The following is a 26,616-nucleotide window of genomic DNA, read 5'->3' on the forward strand; positions in this document are numbered from 1 at the left end:
AAGAACAAACAGTTCTAGTACCAGATAACCCTTTGTGTGCATGAGGTGTATGTGACAGGAGACCACCTAAAAGACGTCAAGACTTTTTTGTCACTAGATCTTAAACCAATTCAATTTTTTGTTGTTATAAAGGGGAGGGATGTGTTGGATCATATCCAGTTATGTTTTGAGGTTTGTTTGTACATTTGCCCCATTGGGGATCCTGTAGAAAGTGTGGGGGGCGAATCAGAAAGGAAAAGGGAGGGTAAGGAGAGAATATTCCTTTCGTTAAATCCACATAAGATTTCTTTGTGTGCACGAGGAAAGCAGCTAAAAAACAATGTGTATACTACCTAAAACTCATGTTTCTGGGCAATTTACAATAAAACAGATTAAAAGCAAAGTATAAAAAAACATGAAAACCATTTAAAACAATGATAGATCCTGTAAGTCTAATTAATAGCCTGAGAGAATAAATGTGTCTTAATAGCCCTTTTAGAAGCTGTAAGAGATGGGGAGGCTCTTATTTTCATAGGGAGTGCATTCCAGAGCTTCGGAGTGGCAAAGGAGAAGGCTCGTCCCTGAGTAGGCACCAGATGAGCTGGTGTCAGCTGCAGATGGACTTCCACAAATGGTCTCAATAGGCCGCAGCACTGAAAACGGAGGAGGCATTCTCTTACTTCTATTTATCCAGTAACCATTACAAATGGATGTATTTCATTTTCCATACATATATTTAAAAACTAAAGACATACAGTACATATTCCATACATATATTCAAATACATATATTCACAGTTTTGTCCTGTGTGTCAAAAACATACAAGTTGTTGGACGTGAGCAAACTAGACTCAAATGAATTCCCTGCATAGCCTGAAGCAAGGCACCAATATTGATCGCCCTCAGGTCTTCATTTGCAAAATAGGAATAATGGCTTATCTCTCAGATGTTATGAGGAAAACACCAGATACAAATTGTAAAGCACTTTGTCCATTCAAGTAACTATATAAAATATTAATGATAATTTTACATTCCCAATGACTGCCAACTTTCTTCTTTAGACACTTTGAACCAGGAAAAGCACAACATTTTAGCACACTCTCTTACTGCGTCCACTTACACAGGTATCCCCAGGGCGTACCAAAGTCGTGCCTTTACGACAGCCACTTATCTTCATTCATCAAAGATACAATATAAGCCATTTTATTATGTGCCCTCAGTTTCACACTGGAAAAAAAAGGTGAGCACAGAGATTACAGAACACACAGAAGAACATGCTTTTTAGTGCTTGAGCATTCAAAAGTCTATTCACACAAACAACTGTCTCAGTAATTATTTATGGGGGGAAAACATGAATGTTTTGCAGACTTTTGTATTCAAAGTCTAGTATGTGTCAATTGTTTTATTCATGATAAACAGATCATTTAGTTGAGAAAATCCCATCTGCCCAGATATATCTCTTATTATTTATGAGAACCATGTTTAGGAATGCAGGCAGCACATGTGCATAATTAATCCTGAAGAGAATTAGACATTGTTTGATTCACAGCTGAATGCAATTAGCATTAGGAAGTTTACATATGTTGGCAATAACACAGATTAGCAACTAAAGTGCTTGTTAAAAAATTTAACCTGAGGCTGCTGGAGCAGACCTCTCTTAATGATGCTTTAAATGTTGTTGATGAAGTAATAATCAATTTTGTTTTATAAATAGTAAATCAAGAATTTAGGTCTAATTAGCAGTGCTGCAGATCACTTCACTTACATATCCGACGTACATGTGATGTGCTATGAACTTTCTTTGAGTCTGGCATGCAAACAGTTGTTAAGGGAAAGCTACAATCCCTTTGTAGAAAAAAAAAATTATACTAAAGTCACAGATGGGGAAGAATTAGCTGTCAGTGCTGGGAGTTCACTGTGGTTATGGCATCCAATAAGAGTGGAAGGTTTCCCCCACTCCACTTTGTCCTTCTAAAGCTTTTAAACGGATGGAGAGAGAAACAATGCCTGGTCGGCCTTTTTAAAAAAATATAGTAATTAGATTATAATTCAGAGACTGTGAAATGAAGCACTCTAATGGAGAGGGAGGAGGAAAAGAGAATATAAGTGATGAAAAAGAGGAGGCAAAGTAAAATTGAGCTGTAATTGTTTTCACTTCAACTTTAAGAAGTTCAACATTAATTAAAATGTTTCTGCACCACTCACCTCCAGATTGGCAGGAGAGAGGACTGCCTGGGATGTGCGGGGTTGTCGGAAAGACTTACTGCAATGAAGGCTGCTGTTTGACATGCACATTCACATCTATATACTCTAAACTCTTTCAATTAGGGCAAGCAGGTCTTTTTCCTCCAGTAACAATTTAATTTTCCCATTTAGGTAAGTGAGAGATATTGCACTGAAACAGATGACAGTGAGAAATAACTCTTGCTATTTTTACAGCTTCAACGGGTCCCGTCCCTCCCCTTCGCCTTATTGAAACCTGAGAACTGAAGTTACAGGTAGACAGGATGGACTGCTTAATCTGTCTTGTGGAAGGCCAGTCAAAGATGTGGCAAAGTCAGAAGCACGCATGTACACACAAATGTGCACACACACCATCATCACCAAATACCAGGTTTTTGTGTATACTGATGGGTAGAAATGGTGATGGGAATCCATGTCTACTTTCCCTTAGAAATGAGTGCTTCAGCAACATGCCAGAGAGAGATTGGACTCAGGACTAACAGCTAACCTTTGTGATGCAGAACAGTCATCGTCAAAAGCCACAATCCAGAGAGTTATTCTGGAGGTCCAAGGGCTTGTCTGAAGAGCTTTGACTATCTGTTTGAATAGTACTGTACATACTATAGTAGACATCCATGGTATAGCCCAAAGTGTTCTCAAACTCCTCACATTTCTAAATCGATGGATATGCACTCTGTGGGACTGCTGTTCAAGAAACACAAGTTCAAAGACACACTGGGCAAACAGAAGTAATTGGATTTTTTTTGGGGGGGGTGGCCTAGTATAGGCCAATAGTATAGAAGATACTATCTTCTATCAACATTAATTTGAGATTCTGCACTTTTGGTACAAATGAAATCCTTTGTATCTATGTATAAGGTAGGGCTTTGTATGGACTCACAACTGTGAAAATTCCCCTCATAATTGGGCAAAGAGGTACTTTTTTTAAAAAAATGGTGTGTCTCTTAGATTTAACAGGGGAGATTTAACAGGGGAGAGCAATTGTCTCTATTCAGCTAATCCCATTTCTCCCTTGGCTGTTGTTGGAGTGTGTGGGGTGGGGGGTGGGGGGTGAGTCCTTGTGTGAGATTGTGAAAGGGAGCTATTTTCTTATATATTTTGCTATGTAGACCACTTTGAGAACTTGTGTTGAAAATAATATTTTCAGTGGCTGACATTCTGCCTTCTAACAGCAGCATACAAGCAGTGCTAGTCCCTGCACTTCTGAAGTGCGGGTGCTTTTACACAAGAGTGTGACTATTTTCAGTGCTCTCCAGAAGCACTCCATTATAGCAGAAAGATATCCCTCAGGGATGTCTTTCTCTTGTAATAGAGCACTTCCAGAGCATCAGGAGAGCACTTAAAATAGGCATCCTCTTGCACAAGAGCACTCGCACTTTGGCAGTGTGGGAGCTGGTGCTACATGTGAGCTGTTGCTAGGAGCACTCATACAGCGTTAGGATGTCAGCCAGTATATTCTAGCAGCTTTGGAAAAAGCCAAGAAACAAGTATAAATAAATCACAAGTATAAATTATCACATGAAAAATGAAATTCTCTTATAACAATATCCTCATCTGATACAATTTACAATTAGCAATTGTTTCATTTGATATGTTACCTATTGGAGCGGGCGGAGGGGGGGATTACTACTACTGACCTAAGAATTGCTAAAGATCTGAAAGTCAAGTTACTTCTATAATAGCAAAAAAAAAAATCTTTCCACCCTAACAGGACAATATCTCAAGCAAGTGAAGATGCATTCTGTTGCATTAACATTTCAGTGGCATAAATGAAAACAAGCAATGAACATTTGTTTTTAAAGTATCCCAATGCCTATCTTATTATTTCTACCACCTGATGTTGATGGAATGTATTTTATGATTCACAGTGCATTGCTACAAGAAACAGCTCCAGTTGAGCAATCCTGGGTTGTTGTTGTTTTTGAAATTTAATGTTCAGATATGCCAAATCGATAAACTGATGAGAGCCAGCATTATCTAGAGTGATGAAGATGTGCTGCTGTTTATGACGTTATTAAAAATGTGTTTGTTGGTTACAGAAAGGGCCTCCTTAGCCAGATTCAGCCCACTCAGATGATAATGCATTGCCAACCTAATCCAGAATACAGGAAATTCTCAGAATGTTACCCAGGGTTACTTGGATGATCTTATGGACTGGGACAATAGACACTGAATTAAAATCAACAGTACAAAGTATAAACTCAAACATGTGGGATCCAAGGCTACAATACCATGCATACTTACTTGAATAAGCTCCAGATAACTCAGTGGGACTTACTTCTGAGTAAATATGCATAAGACAGGGCTGCAGTCTGACTAAATATTTCTACTGTTGGCTATGAACTCATCACCTGGCAATGAAATAGGGAAGAAACCTCCAGTAGACTAATTAGAATATTATTAACATATCCTGTGCAATAGATGAGGAGATGTGACAGTCTAAATTATTCCATGTTGGATTTAGCAGGACAAACATTTGTTGTTGACAAGCTTTAGATCTATCTCATCATTCTGTCATGGCGACAAACTCAAACTATCTGTTATTCACTATTTCTGTGATCTTTCACCTAGATAAGAACTAGTACTTGGCATCTTTCAAACCCGCCTCCCCCACCACATTTTTACATCAGTGGCAAAAGTTAAAACGATAACATGAAAAGAAAGATGAAAAAGGATCACTGTTTAAATTGAAGGACTGCAGTTTCAAGTTTCAATCCTGTATCAAAACATCTCCGCCTTATCTTCTCTTCCCGTCATATCAAATGTGGAGTACAAAGAAGTACACAAACATCAGTACAATGCTTTGTGTGTATGGCTATCCAGAAAAATCACAGTTACAAAATTATACCTGACATATTAAAAAACTGACAGTCCCATCCTCAAGATTTTTCTCTGTTCATTCCCATGGACCTTCTTTATTAATAAATCTGACACATAAAAAGCATCTGTATGACTAAAGTGTCAGTTACTGGAAAGACTGTTTTGATCTATTCCTTAACTTTTGGAAGAAATATTCTCTTTTTCATGAAGCCAGGATCCGTTCACTGACTGCTGGCTTTCAAATGACCACCTCTTGAAGTTTAATTTTAAGTTTTAAATAAATATTGTATGCATGCAGAATAATTACAATGCTCTAGAGAGAAACTGTATAATGACATTGATTCTTTTTTATCTTTAAAAAAATGCCTAATCCTTGAGGCAGCAAAGTCTGAATTTGCCACAGATATGTAGAGGTTCATTTTACATGTTAAATGATGAGTTATTCATGTCACAATCATTAAGATGGTAGCATCACTCCATTATATAGTCCTTCTTTTGCAGGAGGTTGAAATTTATTAGGGTTTTTTGTGTTCTCTGTTTTAGTATGTGGCACAGACAGTGTCAAATCTGAAACATCTTTTATTTTCTACAAGAAGAACAAACTCATTTTGGTTTTTGTATTCAAAAGTCTGGTTTTATTAAGCTATGTCCAACTTAGACACAGCTACACCAATCCACTTCTGCACATAGGGATATAGTTTTATCTGTTGCTACCCAGAATTTTGCATATCTGTTTTCATTGGAAGACTTAAAGTCTGCTAAGTTGGGCCAAGATCCAAAGATGCCATGCATGTGCCAAAAGCACTTCAGTCGATACAAGGGGACTGTGATGGGTCTCCCTTCTGGATATTGTGTTTGTTGTGTCAGATGCCTCTCTTGAGAGTTTTCTGATACTGAGGCATAGCTTTTAAATGTGAGCACAGAGCTATGGGGGGAAAGTTTTTAAAGAAAGGCCACTTATGGCCCTGTGGATCTTCCTGTTGACCTGTGCAATAAACACACCATTAGGAAGCCAAATATACATTCAAAGATTGTGGGTTTAATGTATTTATTAAACTTGCATACCACTCTTCTGTACCACTCAGGGTAGTGTGCACAGTGAAGTACAGGATGGCATATTATTTCAATAAGATGAAGAATGCTGTTCCAAAAAAATGTTCATTGGTTTATAAGAAATAAAAGTAGAAAGTGAAATCTCTAAATGAAATTACAGAAACAATAAGAATGCCATTGTATGATGTTATAGTCTACATCTGTGAAAATATACCAAATGTGCTAGACACATTTAAAAGTATAATCAGATAACACCAAAATGCATATATTTGGTTATCATGAAGTTCACAAAATCACATATCACGCTTCCTCTTCTTCTCCCTCTCACAACCATTTTGTGAACTTTGGTTGAAGAGCAGTATATAAATATTCATCGTTGTCATAGCAGTACAGAAGGCCAGTCTATTTAGCCATGTCCTAATCAATAAGTCTATTTCCCATATGGGACTGTTTCCTCGAGTATTTAAAGGACATCCAAAATTATTCTTGCTCCTTATTAGAAACAGTGGCTAGGATCCTGATGAACACTGTCAGGCTGTTCACACGAGCAACCAAACCCAGGCTTGGGCAGTCCTGCCGGGGTTGGCTGTACATGTGAAGTGCCTGGATTGAGGCTGATCCTGGCACTCCTTCCCCCGTAAGCTTGGGAATTTACACAAGTCTTTAACCTGGGTTAAAGGATGTGGGTACGCCCTTTACCCAAGGTTTGTAGTTGTGTGTGCATGCGGCCTGAGCAGACACAGAGCCAGGAGCCTAGAGCCCTCAACTCATGGGGAAATCCCTAAATGTACCATGCTACTTGCATGATGCATTTAGAGTTTCCTGGAGGCCGAGACTCATTTTCCCAGCCCTCCAGAGATCTGTGCTGCCAGGAGCAGCATGGATCATGTGGGCACGTGAGCAGCACATCCCACATATCAATCATTATCATCTGGGGGAAAGGTAAGCTTGATCTTGTCTTCCCCCTGTGCCCTCCCTGCCCACCAAAAATGGTCGTGTGCACAATGTCTCTGTGTGTGTGTGTGTGTTTTCAAACGGCATACATGCAGTGCTAGCTCCTGCATTTTTGAAGTGCAGGAACACTTGCTCAAGAGTACAATTATTTTGAAGCTCTCCCCATGTTCTGGAAGTGCCCTTGTTAAGGTGGAAATACATCCTTGACTTTCAGAGACATCATTCCACTCTAACTGAGCACTTCAGAAGCTGTGGGAGAGCTCCAAAATAACTGCACTGTTGTGATTTGAAGCATGCATGCAGAGTTATTCAGGTTGTCACCAACTGGTTTCATCCATTCCTCCTGCTATATCCTAAATATATGGCAGTGGTCAGGATCGCTTTTTATCAGCTTTAGCTGATCATCAGCTACACCCATTTCTGGAGGTAAATGACCTTAAAACAGTTGTGCATATGCTGGTAACCTCCAGGCTTGATTACTGTAGCACATTCTACATGGAGCTGTCCAGAAACAGCGACTGATACAGCATGCGGCAGCCATACTGGTCTCTGGGATAACCCAAAGAGACCATATAACACCGATCTTAAAAGAACTGTACTGGCTGCTGCTATGTTTCCGAGCAAAATACAAAGTGCTGGTTATTACTTATAAAGCCCTGAATGGTTTGGGTCCAGGGTTTTAAAGATAGCACCTCTTTTGTCATGAACCATCCCACCTATTAAGATCATCTGGGTAGGTCTAGTTATGTCTACCACCGGCTCATTTGTTGACTACTCGGGACTGGGCCTTCTCTGTGGCTACCCCGAGGGGGAATGCACTCCCTGTTAAAATAAGGGTTTCTCCTTCTCTGGCTGTTTTTAAAAAGACCCTTAAGAGACCCACTGTTTTAAGGTCATCTTCCTTCAGAAAAGGGCATAGCTGATGTATCAGCTGAAGCTGATAAAAACTAGTTATTAATTATTATTGTTGTTTTGTAATATTTATATCCCCCTTTTCAACAAAGAAAAAGTTCTCAGAGTGATTTACAGAGCAAAAGGAATGGAGAGAAAAATTAGTCTCATGTCCCCCAAAAGGGCTCACAATCCAAAAAGAAACATCAGGGAGACACCAGCAAGAAGTACTGCCAGAACTACTTCAAGGAGGAGTCATTTGTTCCCCAACTTGATTTGCTAACACAAATGATTGGGCTGTTAGAAGGCCTGTTTGGCTTTCTGTAGAAAGAACCGCCTAACATCAAACATGGAAGACTTGCTGATTGTGACCTTCCTTTTTTCTTTCTTTAACCTTAGCACTTTATTATGTAAATATAATATCTCTGCATGTGACTCCCTCTAGTGCCTAAACACTGAGAAAAACAGCTCAACGATTTTAGAGGAAATTTGTCGTGTTTTTATTTTTAAACTAGTATCAGAGTACTATACATGTACTTTTAAGCCAGAATGACTATAGTTTTCCCTCAAGAAATACATTTAAAATTAATGTTATAATGAAGCCTTACAAATGTGGCAATGACTAGATTAAGCAGCATAGCTTAGCTTTGTTTGCTAAATTCCTGTGTGTGAGTGAGAGAGAGACACACACACTAAGAATGCCTTCATTATTAATTCATTTAGTATTCATTGCAATTACACTGATATAATTGTTTTGTTATTCATGTGGCAGTCACAAGGACTTTTATAGGCATTCCATTTTAATTAAGCATACATTAATGGACACTTAAAACATGTTACCCTCTTCAATAAAGCTTGAATCTGTGGTCTGCTAGCAATGAAATGACCCAATAAAACAATGTGGTATAATTTCTGAGATATGTCATTTTTATATCTTAAGTTTTAAAATTAAGGTTCCTTTTGTTGCCTGAAGTGAAGAAAGACATCTTAAACACAGCCTGTAAATGACAAACAGGTAGCCTGTTTCAATGACATGTAGCTTATCCTATACACTGTATCTATGGGTTAAAAATGTAGAAGCAGAAAGAGAGGAAAGCAAATAGTAAAAAAGTATTGCGACACTACAAGCCCTTCACCAAGAAGGAACTTCAGTAGGCAACATGTACCTGGCCTTCATAATAAAACTCCCAGGTATCGCTTCTTTCTTTTACTGCAAATTTAGAGCAGATTTAATGAAGTTCCTTTAGGACTTATTTCCCATCTCTCTCTCTCTCTCTCTCTCTCTCTCTCTCTCTCTCTCTCTCTCACACACACACACAACACACACACACACACACACACACCCTTTGGATTGAACTGCAAAAGGTGACCCTCAGGATCAGCTACATGCATGGCAGGATGTAGCTTGATTTGTTGCAAAAAGATAGGGGTGTGCTGTGTGAGCTGCCTAGGTTTGAGCCAGGCTCGACATCAAACTGGCTTGGCTCAACAGGTTCGGGGTTGAACTGGAACAGCCTCTGCCAGTCCGAGTTTGAAATGAACCAGGCCCGGTTTGAACCAAACTGGTTCAGAGCTCTATTGGTAAGTGGAAATCTGGTGAGGACTCCCCTTTACCAATAAAGGGGCAGGAGGACTTCCCTAAGGGTAGAGCAGATGGGAGGGGAGTCAGCTACTACTTACAAGTCCCATTGGCAGGAGTGGCTGTGGTGGGATGGCAGGGGCAGCAGCAGCTACACACACACACACACACCCCTGCCAGCCTCTCCCAGAATAGCCAGTGTTAGCAGCAGGCCAGTTCTGGCCTTCTCCAGCCTGGTTCGGGCCTCTGCGTACGTGTGGAGGCCATACCTTTGTACATGCACAGAGGCCATTTGTATAACCATGGAAATTTGCATGACCACACATGCTCAGAGGTCCAAACCAGGCCACCAGTGGCCCTTGCCACATGCACCCCAGGGGAGGCTGGTGGGGTTGGGTGGAGCGGATTCACCACCATCCTCGCCGCCTCCCCCTCCCCTGCATCTGCTGCCAATGGGACTTGTAAGTAATAACTGGTTCCCCTCCTGCCCTTTCTACCCTTAGGAAAGCCCTTAGGGAATCCTCATTGTATTCCCCTTAACCTGTGGAGTTCCAAACCAGTTCGAGAGTCAAACTGTACGAGGTCCAGTTCGACCAAGTTTGATCACTGCAAAGAACGCCTTAGGCGGTTTTTCGAACTATCCCCAGCCAGCAGGATACTTGATACTCCTGACCACTTTAAGTCACAGAAGAGCTTTCTCACAGGCACGCTTTAATGTGTTACCTTCTGTGGTGTTAGAAGGGAGGTTTAAGGGAATTCCCTTAAGGAATCGGTTATGCCCTTGTGGCGTGGGAATTGTAGAGTCGTACATAGGAACATAGGAAGCTGCCATATACTGAGTCAGACCATTGGCCCATCTCGTTCAGTATTGTCTACACAGACTGGCAGTGGCTTCTCCAAGGTTGCAGGCAGGAATCTCTCTCAGCCCTATCTTGGAGATGCCAGGGAAGGAACTTCGAGCCTAGATGTTCTTCTCAGAGCGGCTCCATCCCCTAAGGGGAATATCTTACAGCGCTCACACTTCTAGTCTCCCTTCCATATGCAACCAGGGTGGATCCTGCTTAGCTTAAAGGGACAAGTCATGCTTGCTACCACAAGCTCTCTTCCCATTACGGCAGCACACGTCCTTTTACATTGTACCTTTTATAGGACTCTTCGCCCCATATGGATAGAATCTTATTTAAAAGATAAACTGGGCCATTCTGATGATTCTTATGTTTCTTATTTTTTAATGGATTGCCACGTGGAGGTTACAGAGAGAATTGCAAGATTTTGTGCTGAGGCATGTAAAATGAGATGAGATAAACTTAGGTGTGTATGACCTTGCCATCTTTATAACTCAGTTTTATCTAATTTATTCTTTTGATTTTGTATATTTTTACTGAATTTTATTGTTTTTATTCCTTGTTTTCTTGGTTATAGACCGTAATAATATATTTAATTTCTGTCGGAGGTCCAGTTCAACTGGAACCAAAATCAAACCGGCAAAACTGGTTTTGTGCACATCCCTACAAAATAACAAATAAAAATATTCGCTCGGTTGCTTCACCTTCTAAGAGCACCCCTGATAAGCAAAATTTATTTGCTTAGCATGGGGTGGCTGGAAATCTGGATGTGTTCTAAAGAAATGAGATACTGGCTTCACCACATATCCTATGCAGTAAGAACTGAATTGGACCACATCTTGATACACAGTGTGATCCTGCAAATTGTCCCCGAGTTTACCTTTTAATGTTGTCCTTTCAAAATAATTTTATAATGCTTTTGACAGATTGGCTGCATTCACACGTAACACAGAACTGCAGTTGAATGGGCCTGCGGTTCTGCAGACGTTACATCCTAAATGTGGGCAACCCCGGTTATGAATAGTGATGAAACTGAGGGTTCCAATTTGGAACTCAGGTTGTAGTGAGTTTTGTTGCCACAACCTGAGGTTCCAAGCAGCTTGCAGGATGTCCAAATTCAGAACCGCAAGCTGCTGCCCCTGGAACTGGAGTTGAGAGAGGAGCTTCCCTCAAGGAGATATTTATACCAGTGTGGGGAAGGCAGGATCCTACTTTCTTGCACTCAGATGATTTGAGCCCGCTCTTGCCACTGCCACACATATACCCACATGAGCGGTGTGGTAGTGAAGTCCTGAGCAGGGATTTGTAGGAGGAAGTCCTCAAATATGCCACAATGCATCACATGGGCAGCGCAAAGGCTGACCACATCAATGCAGCAGCTCCTGGCTTCCTGACCACTTGATATGCAGCACTCGCTGGTGGAGATCATGCTGGGCTGCTGGGAGCTGCTGCAAACAGCCCGATCATGCACACAATTGAGTAAACATGTGTTTCCTGCCTCCTATCCTAGAGGCGCTGGTCATGAGAATGACCTTAATGTTGCTGGACCTGAGTTGTTATTATTATTATTCATTCAATTTCTATACCGCCCTTCCAAAAATGGCTCAGGGTGGATTACACAGAGAAATAATAAATAAATAAGATGGATCCCTGTCCTCAAAGGGCTCACAATCTGAAAAGAAACATAAGACAGACACCAGCAACAGTCACTGGAGGTACTGTGCTGGGGGTGGATAGGGCCAGTTACTCTCCCCCTGCAAAATAAAAGAGAATCACCATGTTAAAAGGTGCCTCTTTACCAAGTTAGCTGGAGTTAGTCGAACAGATGCAAATGGTGGGGGAGGGGATGACAGGTATTGCAATCATGTGTGTGTGAAGCTAACTGCCCAGACACTTGCATTTTGGGCGGTATACAAATATATAAAATAAAATAAATAATGTGATGCGGAATATGGTATATCAACAATGAGCATCACTGCCTAGGTTAGTTGCATAGTCATGAGCAGCATGGAGAAGAGCAGTACGAGAGAGCACCCTGCAGGATGGAACACACTGAGGCTATTCACACAACCGCTCAAAAGCAGGCTAAAGGAGCCCAGCCCACTTTTGAGTGCCCGTGAGAACTGCCAGAAGCCACACGGCTGTTAGCCTGCTTGATCCCCTCCCGCTAAACTAGATTAGTGGAGCGAGCACTCCACTAACCCCATTTTGGCGATCGTGAGTTGCCACGGTGCGGCTCCATGCCATGGCAACTAACGAGGAACCCCCGACTAGGAGGCTCCAACAAGCCTCTCAGTCTTGGGAGTCTCCTCAGAATGCCCTGCGCACTCGTGCTAAGCCCGCTTTCCCCGCAAACCACCTCTAGGTGCTTCACTTTGATCATGTGAAGTGCCTCACTAAATGAAATGGTTACCCTATGTATAATGTTGTAAAGAATGATGAGTTACAGTGAGAGCTACAGTGGCATCCTAGCTGTTGCAAGGGGGACAAGCCCATTTTGTTCTGCTGCCTACCAGTGACAATCCAGACAACCATTTCAGCATGTGGTTGCTTGGAAAAGTGGGCTTCATTTTGTACTGTGGATTATGCTTCATAGACACATCTGAACAGTCTCATGACTTGCCTTCTGCACATTCTGTCCACAGTAAATCCCCTTCCCATTTCAGTAATCAAGGTGCATTTGTAGAACAGTCAGTGTTGCCTTGAAAACCAACACTCAATGTTACCTTGAAAATACTGATAGATAGTTGGGGTATAAATATTTTAAATAAATAAAATGCATGACTCGACTCTCCTGCACTGTCCCAACATGCATCAAATAGGGGGGAATTTTTAGCAAGAGCAGCAAGTCAAAATTGTCTCATTTTTGACTTTTAGATTCTAGCCTATATTCTCCATATTCAAGGAGTCTGTGCTGAATCTCCAGAAGACCAAATTGACACATCACACTCTGAATGAAGCCTGGCACACCACTGATCATAATATGGGCTGATATCCAATTTCTGCATGTGTTAGAGCACTCTCACATTGTCACCTCTGTATGTTCTGAATGGCAGTCACTGTGCACAGAAGCAACCACGTCAAGAATAACACTGTTTGGGAAGTGTAGGGTTGTGCTGCTATAGCCTGCATGCATGCTGCCCTGCATCTGGTTTTGCATGTGTGCTGCATCTGGCGTGCTGCATCCAGAGGTGTATCAAGGGAAAACAGCGCATAGGACAAGCACTGAAATTGTGCCCCCGGTCCAAACATCTGACACCCATCTTTCAGATAACTTTACCATAATATCAGCTCAAAAATACTAGTCAAGCTCGTTAATCTTTTAATATTTCAAAAACTATATAGCAGTGGACATAGCCAGACCAAAAAATGCTGGAAAACTACAAATTTCAGTATGCTGGAGCTCATGAAATACCCAAATACTATGTGGAGGTGTCTTGGAAAACTAAACAGAAGTGCCTGTCAATTCTCTACTATGCATTGTAGCATCACTATTACATAAGTTTTAAAAATAAATGGAGAATTTGATTTTTCCCAGATACTCTGGAAATAATTAAAGGATATGCAGAGTAAACTGTGTCACTGCTTGGAATATATTCTAGTCTTTCAGAAAGACAGTTAAAATGAGAGAAAGAGAGCAAGAAATTCCCAGTGGGCCTTAATACTAAGGATTTCACACTGATTCAAAGACAAACTCACCATTAATCGCCATATTATTAAGACACCACATTTAACTCACTTATCATAAGAAGCAAAGTAAGAGCAAATGAATACAATCCTAGCTCATAAGCTTCAGCTCAGTATTCACAAGCCCTGATTCTCTGAACATAATGCCAAACTGGATATGAGTACAGTGACTTATATTAAATTAAAAAAATTTTTTTACCTGTAGCCCCTTTAGGGGGCTTCCTAAAGGCCGTGGCAGGGGGGTCTGCAAAGGTTCCCCCTCCCCTGCCAGTCTCTTAATTCACCACCACAGCCTGTCCCATGCTGATTTTCGGGCCTGTTTGGGCCTGCAAAGATCGGTGTGGTGGCCATTTTGGAGGCTGCCACGCATGCTCAAATGGCCTCTGTGAGGCCTGGCAAGGCCTAGGGCCTTGCAGGGACCATTTGAGCATGTGCAGTGGTCATTTTTAAAAATATATATTTTTAAAAATGGTATCTGAAAACAAAATGGCCACAGCACATGCTCAAATGGCCTCTGAGAGGCCTGGCATGACCTAGGGCCTTGAAGAGGCCATTTGAGCATGTGTGGTGGCCATTTTGTTTTTGACGGCCTTTTTAAAAAAAAAAAAATTAATGGCAGCCCCCCTTCAAGTGGCACCCGGGGCACGTGCCCTGCCTGCCCCACCCTAGATATTCCCCTGGCTGCATCTGGTTCTGTCCCATCAGATTCCTTCCACCAATTCTCTTTGTTGTTCTGCCATTTAAAAGTGTGCATGCCACATCTATTCAATTTCTGTTCATGGGAGTAATCACATCGCTAACCGGAGATCTCCCATTTTTGCTCCTGTTCTGGTACATTCTAGGCTCATGGTGCTGGTATAATACCACAAGTTAAAATTATCTTACAGTCCTTTGTGCCCAATATTGTGCACTTTTTAACCAGCCCAGTAGCATACAGTATTAGACCATAAGGATGCCTTTGAAATAAAAGAATTGGAATAAGCTGTGAACCACCTTGGATAATGCAGTTGGAAAGGCAGTATAGAACATTTTTAAGCAAATCAAACCAATTCCAGGTAAACAGAAACCTAGAAAAGATTGTTTTTTAAAAAAAGATTCAGCTTATCTTCCTAATAATTACATTGATTGACATCCTGGTTACATTTCTCAATAGTACTACTTAGCAAGTAGTCTAAGGACTACTAAACTTCAACAGGACTTCCTCTAGTAAATGTAGTCAGGATGTCAGCCAGTAATCACAGTATAATTTAAGAATACATACAAAGATCAAATGGCTTCTCGTTGCTTACTGTTACTGGCTAACTGCTTGTTATTCAGCAAGCAGTAATGGCAGTGAGTTACTGTGTCCCAGCTAAGCAGGTTTGCTTTTGACATTATTTATTATAAATTATTTATTATAAATCAATAATAATAATAATAATAATAATAACAATAATAATAATATTTTATTTTTTAACAAAATCAGCAGCATTTCGAGAAAATCAATTAGGTTGGTTTGTGACACAGTCCTCCTTAGGGACAGTTTCAGAGCACTGCTGTGAGTAAGCCTTTAGGACACAGTTTCAAACAAACTATGTCTTACAAAGGATTTTTCTTTTCCCAGTGCCATGTAATGCACATGGGGATGCATGTATTTAGGACAGAGAATGAAAGCGAATAAATGGATGCAAATTGATAAACAATCTTTATGGGGCTTAATGCAACTATTATGAGCATGCTGACCCCCTTAAAAGAGGATCATTTTCTGCCAAGACATCTCAAGCGAAACCGGAAACTCTACGTCAAATATAATTTTTCTGATATTACATATGTAATTTGTTCATCTCTTTTCATTGTCAATTGTGCATTAAGGGAAACTTAAAATGTCCAAAAAGGCTTTCCACAACAGAGTCGTTTATTCTTAGCTCGTGAAACCTATCACAAGACAGCCTCCCCACATCTCCATTGTTCTAAGGGTTAAAAAACTTCACGATCACAATGACGAGCCTTATTACTCAGTCAAAGTAAATGGATCACCATATAACCTTTCAGAAATGTTCTTCCTTAAGCTATTAAAACATTCAATGCCCTTAGATGACAACAATTTCTCTGCCTTTTGAAATTTCTTTTCTATCCTGCAGAGTTCATAGAGATATGCTTGGTTAAAATCAACTTATATAAAACTATGCACTGTAAATTCTGACACTTCTGTTTGAATCTCTTTTCAAACACTTGTCTTTGCTCACCATAATAGATGTCAGTTCTTCTGATGTAGTTCAAGCATGAGCTTCATATGAAGACTCAGCTATGTCTATTGCATTTCTGAAGCTACTACTCACTGAAGTTTTGTGCTGTTTGACATCAAAGATAGGCAAGAATCACCTGCTGAGTTCACATGCATGGAGCAAAACATCTTCAAATCACTTGTGCTAGACAAAAGTTCTTCATATTAAGCCTTCACTATCATGTGGACTTAAAGACAAATGTAGCCCTTGTTAAAGTATGCATCTCTGCTTTGTGGTGTATATAACTTTGTTAGAACTAAAAATAATTCAGTTCTGGCTTTTCTCTCTTGCTCTTCCTTTTTCTTGGAAACACTCGCTATATCTATCTATCTATCTATCTATCTATCTATGCATAAAGATAGGTTTTAATTCAATGTGAAGTGATTTTGCTCAGAGATACCAATAATTTGAAAACATCCAGTTTAAAAGAAACCTCCCAATACTCTACTTTTCAACCTTTTAATAGCAGACCTTGACATCAATTTAAATACTAGAAAGGAGTAGTATTCAAAAGCACTGTATACAGCAAACTAAGATGGAACTAAATTTTGTCAAAAAGCACCAACACATGGCCCATATTTGGTTCCACTTGATGCATAGATATAATGAAAGTAAACCCAGCCAAAAAAGAAAATCGTTCGGACACAGTGTTAAATACTCCACACCTCCTTGAGCCTGGTGCGAAATCCAGAAGCAGTGCTACAGGATTTAGTTTCCTCTACATGAGAGGACACTGAAGATTTATGTTGCCTTTGTGATGTGTGTTTTATGTATATATAAACAAGCTGAGCACAGTGGAAACAAAAAGTGTCCTACAGCAGACAGCTGATGTTAGAAACGATTTCCAGAGCAACAGTGTGGCACCTCATGCTGTTTCCACTTAGGCTAAGTAGTAATACATGGTTCTCTCTGCCCCTCTTTGTGCCCAGGTTCAAACTGGAAACTGCCTCTAGCTGTTTCTCTCCAAACTATTAATGACAGGTGATCACTCATTGGATAGTTAGTGAGAGGCATGCCTTTTTCACCAGAATTACTGTTATTCTGAGACTGATGTCATCATTTTTGGTTTATGAATCAAGGCGTCCCCCCCCCCCCACATTTTCTTTCTATATTGTTTAAGAGTTTTATGGGGTGGTGGTTGTTTTTAGTGTGAAATTAGAATAATGATTGAGGTCTGGGATTTATATTATTCAGAATCAGTTTAAAATTTCTAAGAAATATATAATCTGTAGCACAATTATATTGCATATGTAGCATAAGTATATTAAGCTTATTGTGTGTGTTGTATATACACATATTTTTTTCTTTTTTGAATTGTTAATTATGATTAAATCTTGTTCTATTTTTAACTTTTTTTAAAAAAAGGTGTGTGTGTGTGTGTGTGTGTGTGTGAGAGAGAGAGAGAGAGAGAGAGAGAGAGAGAGAGAGAGAGAGAGAGAGAGAGGATCCAATATATTTACCATCACAAATATTTTTATAGAAACATAATATCCATTATCTCAATTTTTTGTTTATCTCTAGGTCAGGATGGCCAACTTCTCTAGGTCAGGATGGCCAACTTCTGTACTCTCTGTTTCCAAATTCTGTGGCTAGAAACAGTTCAGCATCTAATGAACTCTATAATAATTATAAGCAGAATCTATAATAAAGTTAATATTATAATTAGTATTATTAATTGTAATACAAGTGAACTTCGCCATTTGCAGATCTAATATCTGCAGTTTTGCATATCCAGTCAGGTAATTGACACCCAACCTCAGCATACATGGAAAAAATGGTTTACAAATGTTTAATTCTGCATATCTGTGGGTTCAGGGTGGCTAGAAATAACCTCCAAGATCATTTCCAGCCACCATTTTGAAGAGAGGAGCCATTTTGTGGCTCATTTGGTGTTTTTTAAAAAAAACCTACAATTTTTCACATTAAATTACCAGATTTGAGACTTTTGGAGGGCATTGATGGACACCTGAAGACCCACATAGCACAGTAGGATACTTTTAAAAACAGTTTCCAGGGCCCTTTGTTGCCATCCCCCCCCCCACTTTCAGAGGCCACAGCACCCTAATCCTCCAAGTCTCATTGACTCAACATGTGTGGTTCCATTATCTGCAGTTGTAGCAGAGAACAGAACCCCATGGATACCAGGGTTCACCTATATTACAATATTACATTTAGCAATAAAGGTTTCCTGAGAGATCCCCTCAAGTGGTAAAAGACAGTGAAATACACATACAGTTTATTGTTTATTTGAAATGAAACTGAGCAATATACCTTAATTAAATTGGTAGGGCCACCAAAGACAAGATAAAGTTGCTTCAGGGCCATATCCATTCCAGCTGGACATCCCTGCTCTAGCCGGACCCATTTATTCCACTACCACATAATGTATAACCCTACATAAAAAGACTCTAATGTATTTATATTTGTCATTAACTTCTGTCTCCGAGTCATATGGTAAATGCAATTATTCTGTATTTTCCATCTCCACTAGGCCAGATCTGCTATACCTTACCATTATACTTTATTTCTGTATGTAAATCAAATTCAAGCATTCTAAAGTCAGATACCCCCAAACCTGAGTTGCTAAACTCAGTACAGATCTTCCATGTACCTATGCATATTCAGTGGAACCCCAGGGAAATAACATTCCCCTTTATTCAAATGTCTAAAGATCCACTTATTTCGATCTACCTCTAGCCATTTGAGGAAGCCATCCTGCATATTGAGTTAGATCATGAAAAGGATAATGAATTTTAGGATGCTTTGACAGGTCCCAAAATAGCAAAATGGCAACTGGATGACAGATGGGTTTGTGATTACTAAAATATACAGGGTGAAACCAGTTCTTAAGTGGCCATGTGTTATGTCAATCCAGGACTACGTTTGGGTTTTGAACATATTCTTACCTTTATTTTTAAGTGTGTGTGCAACTCCTGATTTTTAAACTGTTAAACAGGCCAATAAGGCCGATACAGACAGTGGCAGGCAAGAAGTGAGCCCTTGGCACTTCCTGGCACAGTTTCCCCACTCCGGTCCACATTCATGGCAGTCATTGGAAGGCACACGTGGAAGGCACCATCACAATGTGACGGTGATTAACTATGAGTTTCTTCATCTGAGATATTTCACAATTGATATTAATCACCTTATCTTCCTGTCACTGAGAGAAGAACACAGATATGCAAACCTGCTTATTGTTTGGAACAGAGAGCTGGTGAACTTCAAAAAAAGATTTTCAACTTGATATTGAGAGTAGGAGTGATAGTACACCAGTGTAATAATCTAAAGAGAGGGTATCAATTGCAATGAACGAGAATATGAGCCCTTCGCTTGGTGGTAGGGCATCTGTTTTGCATGCAGAAGGTTCCAGATTCAATCCCTGGCATCTCCAGGTAAGGCTGAAAAAGATTTCTGCCTGAAACCTTGGAGGAGTCGCTGCCGGATAATGTAGACAATAATGAGCTATATACATTGGTCGGTATAAGGAAGCTTCCTATGTTCCTACAGAGTGACTGGTTTAGCACTGGTATTCTGAATGAGCTATCAAAGGAAGATATGGCATGTGGGAAGGTAACTAAAAGGACGCCATTAGAATGGAGAAGACAAAAGGAAAAGGAAGACTAAGAAAGGAACAAGGTAACAATAAGTCCAAGACTGTGTGCTTTTAGGCTGAGACAAAAGATTAAGAGATACATTTAGTGGAATGTTTGGGTTACAATATTAGGAGCCCCATCTTTGCCCCCTTTTTATCTTGAGTTGTTCACAACTCATCCTGGTGGAAACATCAGCACAACAGATAAAACTGAAGATATAAAAATATGAAGCTGTCTTCTCCTAAGATAATATAGAGGTACCAACTGTGGGTGGCGGGCAGTCAGGACTAGGATTTGGTTTAGATCTGCCTGTTCTTTATGGAGTAGTGTGGTGTAGTGGTTAGAGTGCTGGACTAGGACTGGGGAGACCCGTGTTCAAATCCCCATTCAGCCATGATACTAGCTGGGTGACTTTGGGCCAGTCACTTCTCTCTCAGCCTAACCTACTTCACAGGGTTGTTGTGAGGAGAAACCTAAGTATGTAGTACACCGCTCTGGGTTCCTTGGAGGAAGAGCAGGATATAAATGTTAATAATAAAATAATAATAATAATAATAATAATAATAATAATAATAATAAATAAAACTTCCCCAGAAAGAACAGGTATGTCGTTTGGGAGTTCTCCTAAGCCCAAAACTCTCTCTGTTTCCTCAGATTGAGGCAGTGGCCAGGAGTGCTTTCTCAGCTTCGCCAGATACATCAACTACGCCCATTTCTGGAAGTAAACAACATCAAAACAGTGGTACATATGCTGGTGACTTCCAGGCTAGACTTCCATAATGCACTGTACGTGGGACTGCCTTTGTGGATAGTTTTGAAAGTGCAATTGGTGCAGAATGCAGCAGCCAGATTGGACTATGGGGTCTTCTGAAGAGACCACATAACACCCACTTTAAAAGAACTGCACTGGCTGCCAATATGTTTCCGAGCAAAAGACAAAGTGCTAAATGGCTTAGGTCCAGGGTACTTAAGAGAGCACCTACTTTGTCATGAACCCTGCTGCTTACTGAGATCATATGGGGAGGTTTGGTTATGGCTGCTACTGGCTCATTTGGTAGCAACATGGGACCAGGCCTTCTCTGTGGCTGCCCCAGGGCTTTGGAATGTACTCCTATCTGTGGAAGAGCTTCTCCATCTCTGGCTGCCTTTAAAAAAATCACTTAAGCTTCACCTTTTTTCTCAGGCCTTTTGCTAAAACTATTTTAAAATGTTTTAGTTAAAACTGTTTTTTTTTAAAAAAATATGCTTTCAAAATTGTTTTAATTGTTTTTATTAGGTTTTATTTATTAACTTAAGTTGTGTATACCTACATTGCCCTGAGATCTAAGTATTAGGCAGTTTATAAATGCAGCAAACAAACAAACAAACAAACACTCTTGGATTAGACCATTGATCCATCACACCCAGTACTATCTATTCTGACTGGGAATAGCTTTTTACAGTTTCAATCAGAGTGATGCTGTCTGAGATCATTTTAATTGTGGATGCTAGGAAATAAACCTGGAACATTCTGCAGACACAGCATATTCTCGATTACTGGCACTTCTCCAATAGAACAGCAGGGGTATAAACACAAGCTCTCTTCAGACGTTATTTCTTCTTTCAGAGCTCACACTTACAAAAGCAAGTAGGAATCCCCACCCGGGAGCTGTCACTCACCACCTCCTGCCAGGTGCTCGGGTACAGGGCTGACTGTCTGAAGAGAGGAGCACAGTAACTGTGATGATTGCTGCTTCTGTGAGCTGCAGCCTGTGATTGGCCATGGTGGCAGGTCATGGAAGTGGCGGCCATCACAGTCACTGCACTTCCCTCTTCAAAAACCTGTGGCTGAACGACAAGGTCCTGCTGGTGGCTCCCACACACACCCAAAGCCCCCGCCCCCTGCACCTGATGTCAGGCAGGGAAAAGAGCTCCCAATCAGCGATTCAACAAACCAATAATTGGTGAAACTCTGCAGAGGCGGACTGGCCCTGTCCCAGGTATTCGCCATACCCCCTGTGTCTAATGTCAGGTGCAGGGGTGTGGCTACTGCCTGGGAGAGGATCCATTCAGACCCTCTCCCATCCTCCCCAGGTTAGTGTTTCATTGAAACGCTGAATAGCTGGTCTCCCCTCCTCCTCCCCAGCCCAGCCAGCATTTCAATGAAACACTGGCTGGAGAAGAGTGGGGGTACACCCCACACTTCCAGCCAGTGAGCGATCTGTTTGCTGTCTGGGTGTGGGAGGGGGCAAGGGGATGCCCTGGCCAAGGATGAGGAGATGATTTGGCAGGCCCTCCAGACTCTGGCGGCCAAAGGATGGTTGTCCCCCTCCCATTGTTCCATTGTCCCCATGCCCCTGGCAGATGATATGGGAATGAATACAAATCCCATGGAACTCCTGTGCGGAGAGGCAGAGACACGGCAAGTGAGAGGGAAAATATGAAAGAAATGCAGGTGGAGAACAAATGGTCAATAAGTTGCTGATAAAGCAGATCGCCAATAAGATGCTTAGGAAATTTTTCAATAACTACTTTCTGATATGGCAAATAATAGCTGTTTATGTTGTGCAGCATGAAATCTAAAGGAGAGTTTGGATTTAACCAGACGAAAATGAGGGAAATGTATACAAAATGATTGTTTTGTAGCTTGCCTACAGCATGTAGAACAGTGTGTGATCATGTATTGGCCAGTATTAGTAAGGAAATATTGTGAAAATACAGAAGAAAAATGGCAAACTGTGGCAGAAAACAAAACTAGCTACAAGAGTAACCTTCAAAAATAGATCAACACTGTTCCAAATCCACTGAAAAGCCCACAGCGGAAGCTAAGGAAAGATCAACCGGGACAGTGAATGCCACAGTAAGATAACTAGATTGTAGCACTCAGTATTAGAGTTTAAATCTGTGAAGTTCACCACAGAAGTTACCTTTATAGTTGCCTTCCCTGTCAGAGGAAGCCAAATGAGACATTCTAGTATAAAAGCAAAAAGATTCAAAGATCTCTCCTGCTATCGGTTTTGCATTGTGCAATGCTGGTTTCTTCATATTTGGGACAACAGAGGCAAGTTACAGTCTACATGAAACAGTGCTTGTTTTCTCCCATCCTTTAAAAATAGACTATTGTCACTTTCAAATGCTGTATATATCCATTCATGATGGCACCTGAGCGAGGAGCATGGTATACACTGTAAACAATAATCATTTTGGAACAAACTGAATGGCAGGAGAAGGCACAAATACCTCATTTGTTAGGTATCAAACAGTGCCTGAAAGAGCTATTAAAAACTGCCACAAATATATGACCTTTGTTCTTGAGCAGAAGGAATGCAGGTACACAGTAGTTACAATATATACAATATATACAAGACTAAGAGGTGGCTAGATGTGGTATCAAATAAATTATGGTTACAGTTTTTAATTTTTAATTTTCCACTAATATGTTATTCATACAGGGCCATGCAGTGCATGCTTGGAAAAGGATATTAAAGAACAAACTAATGTTTATGTCATGTTTATAGTCAACATGGCGTAGTGGTTAGAGTGTTGAACCGGGAAGACGCGAGTTCAAATCCCCATTCAGCCATGAAGCTCACTGGGTGACTTTGGGTTAGTCGTGTATCTCTTAGCCTAACCAACCTCACAGGATAAACATAATCATGTGAGGATAAACATAATCATGTACACTCTTCTGGGCTCCTTGGAGGAAGAGTAGGATATCAATGTAAAAATAAATAAATAAAATTACTTGACAAACTATCCCCAACAATGGCACACTAGGTCCCCACACTCTATGGCATGCACATCAGGGGACAGAACATAGAAAATGTTAAAATGCACTGCTCCTGAGAGAAGTGTAGTATACATCACCTACTAAGTCAGGGTCCAGTGGGGAGGCTTACCAAGAAACAACAGACAGCAATGGCAGTAACTCATTCCCCAGAGTCAGGGGGATGGGACATCCCATAATTTTGAGTCCTCTGGCCTGTGCCCAACTTGACCTTCACTATACATCACAGCAGCCACCTAATGGCACAGCGAGGAAATGCTTGACTCACAAGCAGAAGGTCGCTGGTTTGAATCCCTGATGGTACTATATCGGGCAGCAGCGATATAGGAAGGTGCTGAAAGGCATTATTTCATACTGTGTGGGAAGAGGCAATGGTAAACCCCTCCTGTATTCTACCAAAAGAAAACCACAGGGCTCTGTGGGTGCCAGGAGTCGAAATCGACTTGACGGCACACTTTACCTTTACCTATACATCACAAAATAAATACCAAATATAGTCAATTGTCACTTCATCAAGGTTAACATCAGGCTTTTGCCCTGTAGTTTACCTATTTGGTTTTTTTCTTTTTTTGTTAGTTATTTTAGTTTTTAATTTAGAATGTAATTTTACTGTTGTCTTGCTTTGCATGTTTTTGTACACTGCCCAGAGTCTTCGGAATGAGTGGTATATTAAATGTTTCTAATAAATAAAATAAATAAACATCAAAAAATCAGTGCTGTTTAATGAGTAATGTTTGGGTCTAATGCTTAGACCAGAAAAAATGAGTGCAAATCTGAACTTAGCCATGCAGCTTTCTTGGTTGCTCTGGGGTGAGTCATTATTTCTGAGCCTAATCTACCTTACAGAGATATTGTGAGAATAAACTGGGATAACTCCATGAATGCCGGCACCGAGTGTCCTGCAAAGACACGTTGGACAAAATTGTAATAAATAAAATTTGTTGGGGGATGGGTTAACTGTTACTGTATGCTGTTGGTTAAGAAAAGAAAAGAAAAGAAAATGATCCAAAAATAAGTATTACTTGCTTTCACATAAGGAAAAGAGATTGCATTTAACTTGGCCGAGTTTGTAGAGAAAGCACAGAGTGGAAATGGCTTGTGACCAGAATAGCAAGTGTTGCATTGCTGCGGTGATTATATTCATTCGTTATTATAAGATGCAGCTTCCAAAGGTAACATTATAATTTCTGTGTGGTAATTATAAACATTCACAGCACTACAACTAAATTTGAAATGTAGAAGCAGTTCTTTCACAGGCATCCCTAAATCCATGTTGTACTTTAATATTCAAAAGTCAGCACACATCACCACATAACTGTGTTGAGCAATCACCAAACCTAAAGAGATGTGGTGTGAATTAATCAAAAGGATTAAGGCAGTACACCAATATTAATGAATAAATAAAATGGAATTATATTTACTTTCCTCTTTATCTCTGAGCAGTTTGTTTTTCCTTTAAAGATAGGTTTTGCTTAAGGCCACCGACCGGGAAGAATGGGATGTGCAGGGTGGGGGAGGAAGACATTCAGCTAAAGCCTTCATTGCTTCAATGAAGAAGCAATAAGCAGCGCCTAAGGATCTTTCCCCCAGTAACCACATTTTGCAGAATGGTGCTAACAGTACACATGCACTCAAAGACAGAGGATTTGTGCACATCCTATTTCATGCCCATGCAACTTATTGGCCACTGAATGTAAATCCTATGGACATCTTAGGAAATCTGCAGGAACTTGCCCACCCCCCCGCCCGCCCAAAGCAACTTTACAGAAAATATGGACTGCTCTTTTACTACCTGAAAAGAAACTTTCAACTGGAAGGGATTTTTATTTTATTTTATTTTATTTACTGTTCAGTTTTCTACAGCCAGAGCTCTATGGTATTTTCCAGACTGGGGCCTTACTGTAGTAGAAAGTGTTGTAAGCTAGAATGAGAATATATAACATGTGTACATGAATATATTGTAGAGCAGGCTTTCTTAACCTTGGGCCCTCAGATGTTGTTGGACTACAACTTCCAGAATCCTCAGCTGCAATGGCTTTTGCTTGGGGATTATGGGAGTTGTAATCCAACAACCTCTGGGGGCCCAAGGTTAAGAAACCCTGTTGTAGAGTATACAGTGTGTACAAGCAAATCATATTGCTGCCTTTTATTATGGTTCATTACAGTTTCTCTTCCTTCAGTTCGTTCACACAGCAGACTTCCCCTTATCCATCCCACCCATTTCTGGCTAACAGGGTTATAGAGGAGGTGAGGCCCCCATCTCCTGCTTCCGATTGGCACATTCACCTGTGCCCAAGCAGTGAAGAAAGTACGTCTGTGTGCACACATCTGGTGCTTGCAGATCCACCCTCAAATGTGATTTTTTTTGTCTTTCAATCAAATCAAATCAAATCAATAAATAAATAGCAGTCTCACTGAGGACAGGGACCAGCAGGTGGAAAAGTTCCCACTGGAATTGAATTAGTTTGCATCCTTACTGTCAAATATAATTTTCCATACTCATGCCCCCTGCCAGACACCACCAAATTGTTCTTACGTCTTTCTCTCTTTATGAAGGGAAACACAGCTGGGTCCCTCTGAAGTACTGGTATTATTGCAGAAGAACACTATGGAGGAGAGAGAAAGAGAGTGAGTAGGTATATACACTGGAGAACCATGCACATCTCCACCCACTGAAAACAATATCTCATGAGATAGCAGGGCACCATGCGTACCCCTCCCCACTCCCCAGACATCCGGAATTGTTATTACTTCTTCCTCCCTTTATGAAAGGAAACATTGCTGGGTTACTTTCATGCACCGATGTTCTTACAAAAGAGCACCATGGAGGTATATAAAAACATAGATAAGTCTAAAACTGATAAGAGATCTGCTACATCTTTCACTATTACATGGGAGAAAGAAGCCCCTCTCCTTGAGAGGTAATTAAGAGGCCTTATGCT

The 26,616-nt window shown here is 40.6% G+C and overlaps 1 long non-coding RNA gene across 7 annotated transcripts in view; it reads right to left on the reverse strand.

Moving 5' to 3' along the window:
* Window positions 1-26,616, reverse strand: part of LOC128328576 (uncharacterized) — a 111,077-nt gene that overhangs the window by 44,807 nt on the left and 39,654 nt on the right. For 4 of the 7 annotated variants that reach the window (XR_008309298.1, XR_008309299.1, XR_008309301.1 and 1 more), the window contains one exon: window positions 25,617-26,280. This is a non-coding gene — a long non-coding RNA (uncharacterized LOC128328576). Of the gene's footprint in view, window positions 1-8,322; window positions 8,939-19,321; window positions 19,476-25,616; window positions 26,281-26,616 lie in introns of those variants that run through there. The other 3 variants (XR_008309304.1, XR_008309303.1, XR_008309302.1) reach the window with 3 other exon arrangements.

Source organism: Hemicordylus capensis, chromosome 5, assembly GCF_027244095.1.
Source record: "Hemicordylus capensis ecotype Gifberg chromosome 5, rHemCap1.1.pri, whole genome shotgun sequence".
Taxonomy (NCBI): domain Eukaryota; kingdom Metazoa; phylum Chordata; class Lepidosauria; order Squamata; family Cordylidae; genus Hemicordylus; species Hemicordylus capensis.